Source organism: Danio rerio, chromosome 9 (assembly GCF_049306965.1).
Source record: "Danio rerio strain Tuebingen ecotype United States chromosome 9, GRCz12tu, whole genome shotgun sequence".
NCBI classification, from domain to species: Eukaryota; Metazoa; Chordata; class Actinopteri; order Cypriniformes; family Danionidae; genus Danio; species Danio rerio.
In genome coordinates this window covers 17,627,276-17,645,516 of record NC_133184.1, presented here as the reverse complement: position 1 = coordinate 17,645,516, position 18,241 = coordinate 17,627,276, and the positions used below count along the sequence as shown (strand labels likewise).

At 37.6% G+C, this 18,241-nt stretch overlaps 1 long non-coding RNA gene across 7 annotated transcripts; it reads left to right on the top strand.

Moving 5' to 3' along the window:
• The first annotated feature begins 10,262 nt into the window (after positions 1–10,262).
• Positions 10,263–13,677, top strand: LOC100538006 (uncharacterized). 7 transcript variants are annotated; one of them, XR_012385241.1, is made up of 6 exons: positions 10,263–10,306; positions 11,402–11,471; positions 11,583–11,648; positions 11,989–12,243; positions 12,474–12,838; positions 13,556–13,677. It is a non-coding gene; the product is annotated as an uncharacterized lncRNA (long non-coding RNA). The 7 variants fall into 7 exon arrangements; XR_012385242.1 differs by having other exon boundaries at positions 11,402–11,490; positions 12,058–12,318; positions 12,363–12,812; XR_012385240.1 differs by lacking the exon at positions 13,556–13,677 and having other exon boundaries at positions 12,058–12,318; positions 12,363–13,002.
• The last annotated feature ends 4,564 nt before the right edge of the window (positions 13,678–18,241 follow it).

The following is an 18,241-nucleotide window of genomic DNA, read 5'->3' as shown; positions in this document are numbered from 1 at the left end:
TCGAGAAAGTAACCAACTGCAGAAAACTGTGAGCGAACAGAGTTCAGATTTGAAGTTTTGAAGTCTGTGTTTAAAATCACATTTTGTGCCCTTGTTCACTATTTCATCAACTAGTTCACCAATATAGTTCATCTGACAGAGTTAATGAAAACTAATGAGTGAATTCAGACACTGATAAACACCTGCTGTTAATAATCTCAATTACTGAAGAAACAAGAAACGCAAACAGTGACTTGAGTTACAACATTAAATAAAATCAAGTCAAATAAAACACCTTCAGTCTCAGCAGAGGATCATTAAACAACTCCACAAACAACAGCAGACACACTTATTACTGACTGCTTGGACGTCCATACTATTCTCATTGAGATCCAACAGAAATTTAGGTGTTTTTGTGTCACCGTAATGGAGCGAGGGGCTGATTTAGTTGGGCTCTTCACCCTTGAACTCATTTGATTAAAATTTCCAACTGCTGTAATACAGAGTTTACAAAATGTTTGTACTATAGCAATAAAGTGGGAAAGTCAATAGATAGATACATCTAGTTGTCTAAAAATTATTCCCATGAATGTTTTGGTATGGTCTAGATGAAGGCACTCATGCAACAGTTTTTATGTTTCGTTGCAGATATTCATTTAATTATTAAGTACATTAGTAACATACAAAAACAATTCTTATATGGCAAAGACACACTCAGACCTCATGAATCAGACCTTGTACCTCAACAATGGTAACAATTCAAATGTTTCATGCTGCAATGCATGCTGGTTGTGGCACAGTACAAATATCCCAGCATGCATTGCGCAATGAATAAATGTAGTATAATGGTCTTACAGTTTTCTTTATTTGCGTTTTATTCTGTTGTTGTTTATGTTTAGACTATCAGTTGCCTGTTTGTGATTTCAACTGTTAATTTTGTTAGTTGTCAGCATTATTGAGGTTCATACGCTGATAATTAATGTCTGTTTGATTGCAACTTACATCATAGAGCAGTGTTTTTGTCCAAGATGTTCTTTAAAACTTTCAGAAATCATTGCCACATATGATGTGAAACAATAGATTAAACACTGAATAGGAGTAGTAAATTATATAATAATTAGAACAGCTTCTGCTATTTAATAGCAACATAAACATCACCAGATCTTACATAGGTTTTTGGCTGGCTTGCCTCATCAAAAGAGCTTTTTAAACAAAGTTTTAGATAATTGCAGCAGCCAAATTACATTAATGATACAAATGTCAGGGCTAAGAGCCCAACTAAAGCAAACTCTGTTCTCCATGATGGTGACGTAAAATGTTAACATTTCTCTCAAGAAGAACTTTAGTAGATGTTAAACAAAAATAAATGTTTCAGTAATAAGTGTAGCTGGTGATGCTGTTTGTAGAGTTGTTTAATCATCCACTGATAATTTAAATGATTTAATCATTTGTTGACCTTCAGGATATTTCATTTCAAAGCTGTGACTTAAATTGTAGTTTTGTATGTTTTGTTCTTGTTTTTTTCCTTCAGCATTTCTTCATTTGTTCACTGCTAATCCTCAATGATCATTTAATTAGTCATTTAATTAATTAATTTACTTTAGCTTTGCTACATTTCTTGAACACTCAGTAGTGTGGACACTTCAATTAAAACTGAAGTATATGCTCTGGGGTTTAAAGGGTTAAAGGTGTGAAAGTAAAAACACAGTGTAAAAATGTATTTTAACAGTAATATACTGTTAATTTAAACTACGGAAGTAGACTGTAAAAAAACAGTAGATTGCTGGCAACCACAGCTGCCAGTAGTTTACCGTTAAATAAAGGAAAAAACAGTATTTTACTGTTTAACCTGAAGCAAATTTCTTCTGTGTGTCACCGATGTGGAGGAGAATAGAGCCAGTGTATGAGCTAAAGATGAACAATGAACTGCTGATGTTATTCTGTATGTTTCTTTTTTTTAAAGACAGCGGCTGTTTAGTTGCTGATGCAGTCAGAATCTCTCTGGTAATTCCAGATTTACATGTATGTGTGCTGCTGTGAAATATAAGACATTTGGGTTAAATAAAACTTTTCTAATTAACTAAAATAAGTTATCATTATGAGTATGCTTCCAAGCATATATAGCACAATACTTCATAAACTCATTCAGTAGTTGGCCAATTTGAGGATGTTGCTTTCAGTGAACAAAATTAGTTCACTTGAGTATTGTGTATATCAATGTAGTCCATGTATTTTTACAGCAACATAGTGTAAAATAACAGTACATTGCTGGCAACTGCAGCTGCCAGTATTTTACAGTTTTTAACGGGACAATTTTTAACAGTGCACATAGCATTGTGAGTTCTTTACAAACAACTCAGTTTTGGTTTCTTCTGTCTACAGAATATTATGCCAGTATTGCTGTGGAACATTAAGGTTAGGGATGGGCAAACTTGTTCCCCTAGGACCGGTGTCCCTGCAGAGTTTTGCTCCAACTTTAATCAAACACATCTGAACAGACTAATCAGTGTCTTCAAGATCACAAGAAAGCTACAGGCAGGTGTGTTTGATTAGGGTTGGAGCAAAACTGCAGGACACTGGTTTGCCCATCCCTGATCTCAGTGCTCTTTTGCAAACACACAAAACACAAAAACTTGATCCAATGTTTTTTTTTTTTTTTTTTTGTCCAGCAGTGGTTTCCTCCATGGTGTTTTCCCATGAACTCCATTATTGTTTAATGTTTTACTTATTGTAGATTTGTCAACAAAAATGTTACCATGTACTAAATGTCTACCTATACACCAACGACTACACCGGTAAAGACCCCTCCATCAAGCTCCTTAAGTTTGCAGACGACACTACTGTTTTTGGCCTCATCAGGAACAGTGATGAGTCTGCATACAGACAGGAGGTGAAGCGACTAGCTTTATAATGCAGATACAACGACCTGGAGCTGAACATGGTCAAAACAGTGGAGATGATAGTGGACTTTAGGAGATACCCCCCTGCACACCCCCAACAAACCATCATGACAGCACTGTGACTGCAGTAAAGTCTTTCAGGTTTCTGAGCACCATCATCTCTCAGGATCTAAAGTGGGACATTCACATAGACTATACTTCCTTCATCAACTGAGGAAATTTAACCTACCACAGGAGCTGCTTGTAGAGTTAGTTCTACTCAGCTGTCATCCAATCTATCCTCTGCACTTTTGTCACTGTCTGGTTTGGCTCAGCTGCCAAAACCGTCCTCTGTAGACTACAGCGAATAGTCTGGACTGTTGAACGAATCGCTGGCACTACTCTTCCTATACTTCAAAAACTTTACTCTTCCAGAGTGACTAAAAGGGCTCGCAAAATCACTCTGGACGCCTTGCACCCAGCTTCAGAGCACCAAGCACAAAAACAGCCAGAGACAGGAAAAGTTTCTTTCCTCAGGCCATCTACCTCATGAACTGTTAAATATTCCCCAACTGTGCAATAAACATGTGCAATACTTTCTCATACGCATTTGTACATAGCATCTTATAACAATATACAATACTTTCTCCATTCGCATTCGTACACAGCACCTTATAACCTGTATATTTATAACAAATCTGTACATACAATTCAACATTCAGATTTTTGGACTAACTGCATCTCTGTTTAATGTTTATTGTCTTTTTCATATTTATTTTGTGTTGTCACTTTATGTACACTGGAAGCTTATAGCCAAAACAAATTCCTTGTGTGTGTGAAGCACATTTGGCAATAAAACTGATTCTGATTTGTCTGATTCTGCTAGAGATTTATGTATGTCTTCAGCTGACACTAGGATTTTTTGTTCTTTCTCGGGTATTCTAAGCTGTGCAGTCATTTTTACAGGAAAACAAATGTTTTGCAAGATAAGCAACAGTGCTAAACTTTCTCCATTTGTATTGCAGTGGAAACTTGAACATCAAATCTTTTTAGAGATACTTTTGTAACCCTTTCCAGCTTCATTCAAGTGCACCAAACCTGATCAATCGTAGCTAAACCAACTAAGCAATATCTAAAGAAGCTTTTGGCTATTAAAGACAGCTTTGTTTGATTAGGGTTGCAGCTGAACCCTCAGGAATAATCAGAAACAGAGTTAAACACCCCTTGCCTGTGGGGTTCACATACGTTTTCCACCCTGTCTTGTGAATCTTTAAATATTGTGTGCAATGAAAACAACCATTAAACATGATAACATTCAATGCAGGTGTGGTATTAGTTTAAACAGAGTTTTTCCAAAACAAGTCATCACAAAGGGTTCACATTTTCCTTGCAATTGTGTGTGTGTGTGTGTGTGTATGTGTGTGTGTGTGTGTGTGTGTGTGTGTGTGTGTAAAACTGTATTTAGCCGATAACTGTTATTACCAAATAGTGAGGTTCGTGCATTGCGAATGATGTAACTGCTGATGTATTATTAGTGATAGAAAAACTAGCATAGATGACAGTATTTGTATTTGTTGTTTCCGAGTGTTTGGCCAATACATTGGAAAGGGTATGTTTAAAGACACAGTTTACTGTATACACAGTTCACTGACACAAAATCATGCTATGGCGATATTTCACATATTGGGCCTATTTATTGTTTAGCAGATTTCATAGAGCAGTTGAATACATCAAAATACTTAGTCAAGGTTATGTTCTCATATATGCTGAAAAGGAAATGCTGCTGAGATTAGTGTTTCAACAATACAATGACCCCAAACTTGAGTAAGTGAGCAACAACAAATTAGTAAACAAGCAACAACTTGGTTGTCAGACAAAAATTTAAATAATAAAATAGTAAGCTCAATTCCCTGACCTTAACCCTCATTGAAAACTTGTGGCATGACATTAAAATGCAATTACTGAATAAAAACCTAAAAACTCACAGGAACTGTGGCAGTTGTTTTTCTTGTGCCAATAAACCCTGCCTCTGTGTGTCAGAACCTTAAAACACTACAGATATAATCTATTTAAATAAACTACAAAAACTATAATATGAATATATCCTGATGTATATATTTACAGTACCTGTTTAACTTAAAGGGTCCGGAAAGAGCTAGAAATCATTAAAAAATAATAATAACAATAAATTTCCCATATACCTTTATTTATTTAATCTTTTATCAGCCATGCATTTTAAGGTATGTGGTATCATTGATAATTGTGAAAAGATGCATTTAGATTAATATATGATTATTTAGAGTATAGGGTGATATATGCTTGTTAAAAAAGATATAAACAGGATCTGAAGGCAGTGGACAATGTGTCTCATCTAGGTGGTTTCAGGGGTTGGATCTCAGACAGAATCAATCTTGCATAAGGTGTTTAATGAAGACATGCAGGTCTGAACCCCTGTTTAAAATGCACTCTGATGTCAGGCAGTCTGAAGGAAAAACAAAACAAGTGCTTTTCAATAAAACCAATTATCATTTGATTAAAAATTCATATAGTGCAACTAAAAATATAACTTAAACTCGTATATAATGTAAATGGATTACTTATAATACTGAAATGCTGTCTGAGTTAATCATTTTGTAACAGTAGCCATTGACAAATTGATCTGTTTGATTTGGCCAAGGTTAAAGTTGGGAACTTGTCTCTGTTTTGTTTATTTACAGGATGTGATGTTAAACATCGATTTTATGAAACAAATGTCTGGAAAAACCTGTTTGGCTTATGACTTGGTAAAGGTTAAAGTCCCTAAATGTTGTCACAGACGGAACCAATATTAACTTAGTGGAAACAAAATGTCCTGTGAACAGACTGTCAGAATAAAAAATATGATTAAAAAAATCTTAATTTCAAAATATTATGCAATACAGAACTGGACACCATTTAAATCACATTTTGTATGATTTATAGGAAAGAAAAAACCTCATTTAAAATAACTTTTGAAAAAGGTTTAACATGTTAATAAATACAGAAATAAATACAGTTGAAGTCAGAATTATTAGTCCCCCTGATTCCCCCCACCCCCGTTAATTCCCCCCCCCCAATTTCTGTTTAACGGAGATAAAATTCTTCCCAACACATTTCTAATCATAATAGTTTTAATAACTCATTTCTAATAACGGATTTATTTTATCTTTTCCATGATGACAGTAACGTTAAAAAACGGTAATATACTGGCAGCTGCAGTTGTACTGTACTGAACAGCAATGTACTGTTGTTTTACAGTATGTTGCTGTAAAAATTAGGGTTGGGTACCGAAACCCGGTGCCATTATAGCACCGGTACCTTGGTAACCGGTATGTATCGGTGTTAAATCAGCGTATGAATTCGATGCCTAATTCCGGTGCTACGGCAAAAACATGAAAAGCATCAAAGGAGTGCATGAAAAAAGGCACATGCGTCGTGTCACAGCATCACTAAACATTTAATTCTAAACAATTTTTAGGAATACGACGGACAGGCGATATCAGGCCTTTGCTATTGTCTCTAGGGAACAGACGCACGCAACGCGCGTAGTACAACGCATTAAAACTGGTTTTCAGTGAGCGAAAGCAAAGCGACGCTCTTTAGATCATGGCGCGTGATCACGTTCATCCAATTTGCTTAAACTAAGCATTCTAAAGCATATTTTACAAGCAAGGATTCTGACACAGCAACTGTCTTTACAAAAGTTGCGTGTAAGGGGGAAACATAAATGACTTAAAAACAAACTTAATGACACATTTGACGGCTCAAAGGCAGAGCCTCTCTCGCGTGCTTTAGGTGTCGCTCCCTCTGTTTTGGCTCTCTCTGTGAAGGTGCTGTGCGCATCAGTTTCCCGCATTCGTCAGAAGTTGACGCCCAAATTGACACAGGTAATAAAAAGATTAAACTTCAGTCATGTCCATCATGTGAAATAGGGGTGTCAAAATTAATCGTTTCTTCGGTGCACTGCAATGCAGACTCGGACAATTCGGTATCGGTTTAGCAATAATCATAACCGGTTATTACTGACGTAATTTACCTCATATGCGCTCTGTCGCGAGTGAGGCGATCGCAAGTATTTACAACGCTTTAACTACTTAAAGGGCCATGAAACCCCCTCGTTTCAGCAGTGTGTTTTCACACCTCTACTTTGGAAAAAGTCAGAAAGTGGGCGTGTCCAGCTCTGTTTAGGGGGGAGTGTCGGAGGAAGAAAAGCGGCTTGGTATGGGAGTGTCTATTTGGGCGCGCTGAATTTCAGAGTCAAAACACACACCCACAGCGGACAATGTGACTGTGTTTACATGGACATCTGTAGTATAATTATTTGCCAAATTATTAAATGGTGGACTTTAACTGCAGTTTGGCTCTTTCATTCAGGGAATTCATTAATGTCCCTCCCGACAAACGTGATATTTGATTCGAGGCGCTGCTCTAAGCGTGTATTTTTCATGCAATGTTTGATACCGCACGGCGAATGAGAAAAAAAAACTCAGCATTTCCCGGACACTTAGATACACACGGCAGGTAGCGTCAGAAAGCCGCGTGTGTTATTCCGGTCACAAAATCCAACACGAGGTTATAGTTTGGTTGTAACTGTTAGTGCTAACTATTGCACTCGGTGCAATAGTTTGTTTGATACGAACAAACTACGAACTGAATAAACAAAGAGCACTGGTCGCTCATTTACCAAATCTGTAAAGACAGGACAATCACCAGCAACTAGAGCCGCGTCTTTATTTAGAGGAGACTACAATCTGGATCTCAGCGTTTGCAGATGAGAACAGCTCTCAGGTAAACAATAATCCTCCTTAGACACGTAAGTTATTGTTGTCGTGCGTCGCGTACACTGTTAATCCACGCGTGAGTCTGCGCTCTCACAGAGATACAATGAAAACGAAACGTAACTGCAGCAAACTATAAAAGCAACACTTCACGCTTGTTTTGCCAACACAAAGTGCCGTCTTTGCCGTCTACACTGTGACAGTAATGAATATTGATGAAGTTGCACAATAGAGCGCGCTGATTGGTTTGAACCAAGCCTTACTCATGCATTAATGCAACACACTGTAAGACGTAATAAGACTCACTCTGGCACAGACGCCCAGTCTGCACGCTGGAATACAGGCTATTATGTCATGACCGTGACGCAGCTTCAAAAATTCGTTTCAAACAGGAAGTATGAATTTGCTTGAAATAACGCAAAAACAACCAATTTACACTTTTTAGTGAAATATAGGTTTCCTAATAGTGTTTTTAGCAGTGTGGGACACATATACGACTGTCAACAGCTCAAAAAATTTGTTTTGGTGTTTCGTGACCCTTTAAAACTCATAAACTGTTTTAAACTCATAAACTCGTAAACATTTTCAGAAACATTATTTTAAATGAATGGGAGGGGTAAAATAAATTGACTTAAACTGTAGGCCTGTTAAAGTTTACAGGTGCAACAATGTGCCTTGATGTACTTGAATGTTAGAGATGTGTTATCCTACACCAGTACAAAGTCACTTGTCGAATAAATGAACAAGAAAGATTATTTTGAGTTTAAGTTTTTCAATTATCTTACCTATGGAGACTGCAGAGTGATGCATGAACAAAAATGACTTTGAATAATGTTAGTTATTTTGTGATGTATATGTTAAAATGTGCTCCTAATAGTAAGTGACCCCTGTCTGCCCCCCCACAGGTTAGTATTATAAATTAGTAAATTTTAAATTCATGCTAACCAACAAATGATCAAAGGAAATCTATTAATGTAATACAAAATGAATTGATGTTTACTTTAAACTGAAATTATATTGTTTTATTAAAATTATTTTTTAATAAAATATTTTTTTAGGAGTCATCCATCATCATTTTGTGGCTAAAAAGTATCGATTCAGGCACCATTTTGGCACCGGTATCATTTTAAAAGTATCCATTTAGCACCGGTATCGAAAAAAACCCAAACAATACCCAACCCTAGTAAAAATACATGGACTACATTGATATACACAAAACTCATGTAAACTCATTTTGTTCATTGAAAGCAACTGTCTCAAACTGGCCAACTACTGAATGAGTTTATTAGTAAAGTGCTATATATGCTTAGAAGCATACTTAACTTATTTTAGTTAATTAGAAAAGTTTCATTTAACCCAAATATATTATATTTTACAGCAGCACACATACATGTAAATCTGGAATTACCATAAAGATTCTGACTGCATCAGCAACCAAACAGCTGCTGTCTTTAAATAAAGAAACATACAGAATTACATCTGCAGTTCATTGTTCATCTTTAACTCATACACTGGCTCTACTATCCTCCACAACAGTGACACACAAAAGAAATTTGCTTCAGGTTTTACAGTAAAATACAGTTTTTTCCTTTATTTAAAGGTAAACTACTAGCAGCTGTGGTTGCCAGCAATCTACTGTCTTTTTACAGTCTACTTCCGTAGTTTAAATTAACAGTATATTACTGTTAAAATACATTTTTACACTGTGTTTTTAAATCTCACACCTTTAACCCTTTAAACCTCAGAGCATATACTTCAGTTTTAATTGAAGTGACCACACTACTGAGTGATCAAGAAACATGTAGCAAAGCTAAAGCAAATTAATTAATTTAATTACTAATTAAATGATGATTGAGGATTAGCAGTGAACAAATAAAGAAATACTTAAGGGAAAAAAACAAGAACAGAACTACAACTTTAGTCACAGCTTTATAATGAAACAACCTGAAGTACAACATATGATTAAATAATTTAAATTATAAGCGGATGATTAAACAACTCTACAAACATCATCACCAGCTTCACTTATTACTGAAACGTTTATTTTTGTATAACATCTACTAAAGGTCTTCTAGAGAGAAAGGTTAACATTTTACGTCACCATCATGGAGAACAGAGTTTGCTTTAGTTGGGGTCATAGCCCTGACATTTGTATCATTAATATATTTTGGCTTTTGTAATTGATAAAACCTTTGTTTAAAAAGCTCTTTTGATAAGGCAAGCCAGCCAAAAACCTAAATAAAATCTGTTGATATTAATGTTGCTATTAAATGGCAGAATCTGTTCTAGTCTAATATAATATAATTTACTGCTCCTATTCAATGTTTAATCTATACGTGGCAATGATTTCTGGAAGTTTTTAAGAATATCTTGTACAAAAACACTACTCTATGGTGTAAGTTGCACTTAAACAGACCAACAGATCAAGAATCAGCGTGAGAACCTCAATAATGGTGACAACTAACAAAATTAACAGTTTAACTCACAAACAGGCAACTGAAGAGAAGGGTATTCCTGCACAACTGGAGTGGCTGCACTCTCAGGACCGCATTTTTAGGACCGCATTTTTAGGACCCTAGTTTTTTGTGACAGCGTCACCTGTCGGATTGGATCATGGATGCGCTAATGGACGACACGGATGACAAGGAAAGTGTAAGTACCGATTTTTCTATTAAGTTTTATTTTAAACTGTTAAAGTATGTGTTTATTTTGTAATCCTGCTGTTTTATACAGTGAGTTTATGCAGAAATGCCAGATTAGCCTGCATGATTTACCCCACTTTTAAGGGTCTGGGACAAAAATGTTACGTGACGATATTTTTTCCAGAAGAAGAATAAAATATTATAATAATAATTATGGATAATTTTACACAGCCAGAGTGAGAGCTGTTATAACTGTTAATAATTTTCTAGAGTTCGTTTTCTAGTTTGATTAAATGCTACGACGTTCGTAGCTCGTGACCATGGTTTAATGAAACATTGTTGATTTAATGGCTTGTTGACTTAACGGCTAATGTGCTTAGTGACATGTATTAAACTAAGATGGTAAAAGCACGTTTGATGTAAGAGTTTTAGATTTATCTATATTTTACTGAATTCGTGTTATTCGTTGTATTACATTAGCACATTAAAAATTGTGCTGACTGCCTGTTTGCCCCACAATACTGTATGTGTTATTAGCCTGATGTTTTGTCATCGTTTTACAGTGATGAATGAGATTCTGAAAGTTAGGATTATTCTGCAGGTCTTAACCATATAAAGTCTCATATCTTTAATTTATATCAGGTATGTTTTACCTGGCGAATAAGAAGTTATGGCCAATATGATAGGATTGCTTAGGCTCATTGTAGGAGGAAAAGAAAACAAACTACAGGAATATTTTCATTGAGGTTATCTCAAACTGTTGAGTAACACTTTATAACATCTGCATACTATAAATAAATAATTATTAAGCATTTAATAACTAGTTAATTTATGAATATTTTATTTGTTTAGCATTAACTCTACATTAAATAGACATTGATAAGCAGTTTATAAATACAGTTACAAATGCTAGCTGTGTTCTTGAGTTTATAGCATATCTATGAAGAAGTGCAGCTTATCTGTGGTGTTCATTTTCCAGAGGAATGTCTGGCCAAATAAGTATATAAACTGCACGCTGGGTGCTACTCATTTTTGAATCCATGTAAAATGATTTGCTGTTCTGTGGTAGTATTTTAGTTCATATTTAAATGATTTTTTTTCATAGGCCATCGTACATCCTCTGGGTGTCTTGAGGAGCTGGTCTTTGGATAATGCTGAGCAGGTCTTTCTTTCTGGTAAAGATTATTATTACAGGTCAGAATATGGTTAATTTTGGCACAATGCTCAAAGAGCCTTTTTGTTACTGGTATATATGTTAACTCAACAGTGATTGTTCTCTATTTCAGTGAAGTAAAAGAATTTAACAGACAGATTTACAAACAACTGACGAAAGAAGGGAGACCATTCAATAGGTGGGTATTGCTCTTATAAACTTAAAAATATGGAGTTGGGAGTAAAGTTTCCTGTTTGGTTCTCCCAACAAGCCAGAAATAAATATATATATATATATATATATATATATATATATATATATATATATATATATATATATATATATATATATATATATATATATATATATATATATATATTATAGCTTACACTGTAAAGCAAATGTTTGTTATTTTACCTCTTATATTAAATATTAATCTGAATTTTATTTCATAACAATTGATTAACCTTTTGAGTTCATATACATTGTTTTACATATTCAAGAATATATATATTCATTCATTTTCTTTTTCGGCTTAGTCCCTTTATTTATCAGGGGTTGCCACAGCAGAAGGAACTGCCAACTTATCCAGCATATGTTTTACACAGCGGATGCCCTTCCAGCTGCAACCCAGTACTGGGAAACACCCATTTACACTCATACACTTGAACATGGGGAGAACATGCAAACTCCACACAGAAATGACCACTGGCCCAGCCGGGGCTTGAACCAGCAACCTTCTTGCTGTGAAGCGACGGTGCTAACCACTGTGCTGCCCTATGTGCTCTATGCGGGTGAGTGGGATTGACAAACCACTTGGAGGGAACACTCTTGCTGTCTTAACCAGACATTTTGTTATAAATAATCATGTGCGTTTCATGTTTATTCATATAACTGCTATTTTATCTCTTAGCACTTCATTTTTGTCTTGATATTTAATATCTCTTGTTTAAATACACTATGAACAGCAGCTGCGCTAATTATTTTCCTTGTTCCCTATTTCCACCTGGGGATATTCATCCAGAGGCCTCTAGAGATCGTAACCTGTGAAGAGATGATGCCACTATAGAGGACTTCTAAATGTATCCATAATCCTGAAACAGACCGTATCATGAGCAGATGCTGTGGTGGTCATGGAGAAGTGGAGAGCATGAGACTGATTAATGAAAGACCCCAGTGACAGATGAGTGCCCACATTGACCCTGTGGTCCAGCCTGAAAACCAGCTGGTGACCTACTCACACCTGCAGCTTCTCTACGATGGACGCCCAGTGTTTGCCTCCAGCGCCTAGACTGCAGCTCTGCATGTGAAGTGTGGCCAGAAGAGAAATGGTTGTTCCCAACTGAGCCTAGTTTCTCTCAAGGTTTATTCCTTCCCTTTCATCAATTGGTAAAGTTTTGTTCCTCCACTGTTGCCATTGGCTTGCTTGGTTTAGGACTTGTGGAACTGTGCATCGATGGATTTGCTTTTTTTTAGTGTTTGGATTTTCAGCAGTGAATACTAAACCACACTAAACTGAACTGAATTTAATAAATATTAAGCTGCTTTGACACAATCTACATTGTAAAAGTGCTTTAGAAATAAAGATGAAATTAATTAAAATTGAATTGAATATTCAACACGTTTTCATTTTTCTCAGAAAACATATTTATAAAGGTGCTGTTGACTTGAAATTTTCACCAGATGTTAATAACAATTTGTAAAGTAATTAGATTTGTTTTCTATTCATATATTTTTTTCTTTGGTTTTCAGGTCAATAGCACCTTTAGAAATATGTTTTCTGAGAATAATGGGAACTTGTTGAATACTTATTTACCCCAGTGTGTATGTGTATATATATATATATATATATATATATATATATATATATATATATATATATATATATATATATATATATGTATGTGTGTGTGTGTGTATGTGTGTGTGTATTTATATGTATGTATATATATATGTGTGTGTGTGTGTGTGTGTGTCTATATATATATATATATATATATATATATATATATATATATATATATATATATATATATATATATATATATATGTGTGTGTATATATATATATATATACTTGAACTTTCTTCTTCACTCTCATTCACAGGAGCTAAAGTCTACAGCCAGTCTGAATGCAGCAACTGAATAAACAGTGGGGTCAATTTTGTGGTTGAATTGCATTAATAAAAAAAAAGTGTGGATATTTATATAAATGTACATTCTTGAATCATTCTTGCGTCTTGTCTCTCTAAAACCTTTACAACCTGGTTTTAAATTAGTAACTGCAAATGCTGAACCCATTTGATTTCAATTTATTTTCCTTAATACTAAGCTAATTTGTTCAATGTAATGGGGTTCATCAATATACAGTATTTTTCAAGGAATTTAAGACTTTTAAGGCACTCAACTCTACTTATTCATTTATATTTTAGGTGTAAATTCATTTGTTGTATTTTAAAAATGTTACTTAAAGCAGGCGTTTTACACTTTAACCTCTGTAATAAAAGTGCCTGAAAGTTTCCGCTATATAATCCAATTCGGTAGGTGGCGCAGTTCCAAAACGGGTCCTAGAAATGCAGTTTCACTTTGTCATCCAATCAAATCAGGTGGCGCTTCTGCAAAAAACTAGGGTCCTAAAAATGCGGTCCTAAACATGCGGTCCTGAGAGTGCAGCTACTCCAGTTGTGCAGGATCATACTATTGCAACTGAAAGTCTAAACTTAAACAAAAGCAGAATAAAATGCAAATAAAGAAAACAGTGAGACCATTATACTTAGAGATGTAACGATATTAGAATTTCACGGTACGATAATACCTTGGTAATGGCACGGTACAGTATTTAATGAGTAATTTACAGGAAAAACAAAACTAATGACAAGACTCGAAAAAAGTGACAAAAGTGTTTATTTACCTTAGCACTGAACATATCAATGACATACAAATTAGCCATCTATCTGTAAGTTTCCAAACAGGAACTTCAATTTTTCAATTTTAATAACAAAAAACTATTAAAACATATAAAAAAATAAAGTTTCAATTTAGTATTGTTGAAAACTCATCACATTCAACATTTAATCACGCACTCACTTAGATGAAGATGGGTTTTTTTAAGGAAAATTATCACATAACTATAATCTGGTAAAAGCTGGGATCTCTGGGCATGTCCCCTGAAACAGAAAAAAAAAACTCTCATTTGGGACTGAGGTTTCTGGGACATGATTTAGCCAAGGTAGACAGCAGTGGGTAACGTTGTGCATTGTCTTTCCACCACTTGAGAGGACAAGCCATGAGTGAGATAGAGGTCTCTTTGCGGTACAGGTCAATGTCTGCATCAATCTAACAAGTGTGCTGTGTTCTGCAGTCCCCATGACTGTTTTTAGTCGTATTCCCCGACTTATATTTCACCACAGTCTGGCAGTGCCTGCATACTGTTTTTTTATTTGTCTGTGTTGTAAATGAGGGCGATGCCAATCCTCTTGTGCACCACCAGAGGGAGCCATCGCCAGAATTCTAATTCGACTCACGGACTCAAACTCCCATAAGCCCTGCTACCTGGCACTGATTGCGGTCCAGGTGCAGCTCATCAGCTCTCGTGTATATATACCACACTCACACTCTGGTTCTTTGCGAAGTCTTGATTTGCCTGGCTGTCATTTCTGAGCGTTCCATACTCCCTGCTTCGGACTGATCTGTGTTTCTGACCCTGTGCTTGTTCTACGATTACGAAAGATATCTGCCTGCCTTTGAACTTTTGCCTGTCCCACGTTCTGTCTCCTGGATTGCCCCTTTGTATTTGTATGTATGTGTGCTTTTAATAAAGCTTGCAAATGGATTCAATGCCTTCTGACTCATCACAACAGTCTGTCACCTTTTCTCCTTTTTCGTATCTTTTTAGAAAGAAATCAAAATGTTTCCACACATCTGATTTAAAACCCACTTTAGGTTAGATCATTTCCAGCTCTTTTTCTTCCCCCCTACTAGCAACACACTCCATATCCGCATTACTGGATCTGTAGTGACAACAGACAGCAAAGGATGATGGCCACACCTAGGCTGATGGGAATTGTAGTTCCCGTTACCTCCCGTTCGCTTCATTTGCCTAAGCAAACTTTTCACAGAAATATAGTTTTATTGAGTCATTTGCCTACGGTAATATTGAAAAAAATTACTATTGCGGTATGACGTATTAACAATATTGTTACATCCCTAATTATACTACATTTATTCACGCCACAATGCATGCTGGGATATTTGTACCGTGCCACAACCAACATTTGAATTGTTAACATCTCAGAAAAAAAGGTACACGGTGGTACAAATAATGTTCCTTGAGGGCCAATTTTGTACCTTTGTAAAAGTTTACTTTATATGGTACAGAAAAGACCTCTTATGATACTGTTCTGTACCTTTTATGGTACAATTTAAATTAAGGTACATAATTGTTCTCATAAAAAGGTACACTCTCAGAAATAAAGGTATTGGAGCTGTCACTGGGGCGGTACCTTTTCAAACGGTACATATTTGTACCTGAAGGGTCCATAATGGTTCTTCAGAGGTACTTTTTAGGTACATTTGGGTACTAATATGTATCTTCTGAAAAAGTACTGCCCCATTGACAGCTCATGTACCTTTATTTCTGAGAATATATATATGGTGAGGCAGTGGTGCAGTAGGTAGTGCTGTTGCCTCACAGCAAGAAGATCGCTGGTTCGAACCTTGGCTCAGTTGGTGTTTCTGTGTGGAGTTTGCATGTTCTCTCTGCCTTTGCATGGGTTTCCTCTGGGTGCTCTGGTTTCCCCCACAGTCCAACAGTGTTATATATATATATATATATATATATATAACAGCTATACTGCATACTCTTTTCTGTTTTGGTCTGGCCAAGCAGCGGGGAAAATGTCACCTTGCATGGCGAATCCAGCCATGAAAAGCATCAACTGCTATAGCTTGGAGAAGGGTAAATCTGTGTGGGGATTTCGGTCACACACTTTTCATCTCCAGGCAAAACAATTCCTCGATAGGTTTGAGGAATGGATAATATAGAGGGACATAAACAACTAAAAATTGTGGGTGGGAAGTGAACCGGTTATGATCCAGATGAGCTGTGATTTCTAAATTGCAATTCTGTGTGAAAGGTTTACTCATGTGATAAGTTAGTATGCTAAGTAGGGCTTCACTGCCAATTATCCCAGCATATAAGCACACCTGGAGCGAGCAAACGCCATCCTTTTCGCTTCAGAGACTTTCTGATCAAGTCGATGAGGGTTCCTCCTGCTGTGATCCAGCAATTCCGAGCGAACGAGACCATTCTCCCGGTCCAGAGTGTGTACACACAGCGGCAGACGGTCGAGATGGGTTTCTCCCTTGCCTGGCGTTCTTTGGGTCTGGTCCTCCAGAGCGGTGCGTATAAAGTTGCACTTCACAAAAAGAGCAACACAGTCGTGCAGCACTGTGGTTCATGCGCACAATCAGACTAGGTGACCGATTCAGTTCGCGAAGCGGCCCCCCAAGTTCACGGGTGTGTATTTCATCAGGGTCAACCCCCTGTCTTGCGAAAGGAGATTGCTGCCCCCCTGGCGAAGGGTGCAATCGAGCCAGTTCCTCCAGCCGAGATGGAGAGTGGGTTTTTCAGCCCATACTTCATCATACCCTAAAAGAGCGGTGGGTCAAAACCAATCCTTCTGCACGTTTTGAACCGTTGTCTGCACAAGCTGCCGTTCAGAATGCTCACGCAGAGGCGCATTCTCCAATGCGTTCGTCCTCGGGATTGGAACCGCCAGTTTCTGCGGTTTGCGTTCGAAGGTTGAGCGTGGCAATACAAGGTCCTCCCCTTCGGGCTCTCTCTGTCTCCGCGGGTCTTCACCAAACTCGCGGAGGGTGCCTTAGCTCCCCTTTGGCTCGCGGGCATCCGCATACTCAATTATCTCAACGACTGGCTGATTTGCTCACTCGCAGGAGCAGTTGATTATGCACAGAGACAAGGTGCTTCGGCATCACCGCCTATTGGGGCTTCAGGTCAACCGAGAAAAGAGCAAACTCGCCCTTGTGCAGAGGATCTCTTTTCTCGGGATGGAACTGGACTCGGTCACCATGGTAGGGCACCTCTCAGAGGAACGTGCTCGCCTGTTGCTGGGCTGTCTGAGAGAGCTCGACAGCAAACTAGTGGTCCCACTGAAGTTCTTTCAGAGGCTCCTGGGGCATATGGCATCCGCAGCCGCCATCGCCACTCGGATTGTTCCATATGAGACCACTCCAGCACTTGCTTCACGATCGAGTCCCAAGACATGCATGGCATGTGGGCACACACCGAGTCTCTGTTACTGCGCTGTGTCGCCGCGCCCTGAGCCCTTGGAACGACCCCTCATTCCTACAGGCCGGTGTGCCTCTAGCACAGACGTCCAGCCATGTTGTTGTTCAACAGATTCTTCCAACACGGGTTGGGGGGCCGTGTATCGCGGGCATACAGCTGCGGGCCTGTGGAAGGGTGCCCAGTTGCATTGGCATATCAATCGCCTAGAGCTGTTGGCAGTGTTCCTCGCTCTCCACCACTTTTTACCGGTGCTGGAGCGGCAACACATGCTGGTCAGGACGGACAGTACGGCGGCGGCGGCGGCGTATATACCCTGGAGGAGGCAGACCCAGCCCTTTCCTTACTTTGTCCAGTTCGTGCCCTGCGCATTTATGTGGACCATACTCAGAACTTTAGATCCTCTGAGCAGCTCTTTGTCTGTTAGGGCGGTCGGCAGCAGGGAAATGCCGTATCGAAACAAAGATTTTCCCACTGGATTGTGGA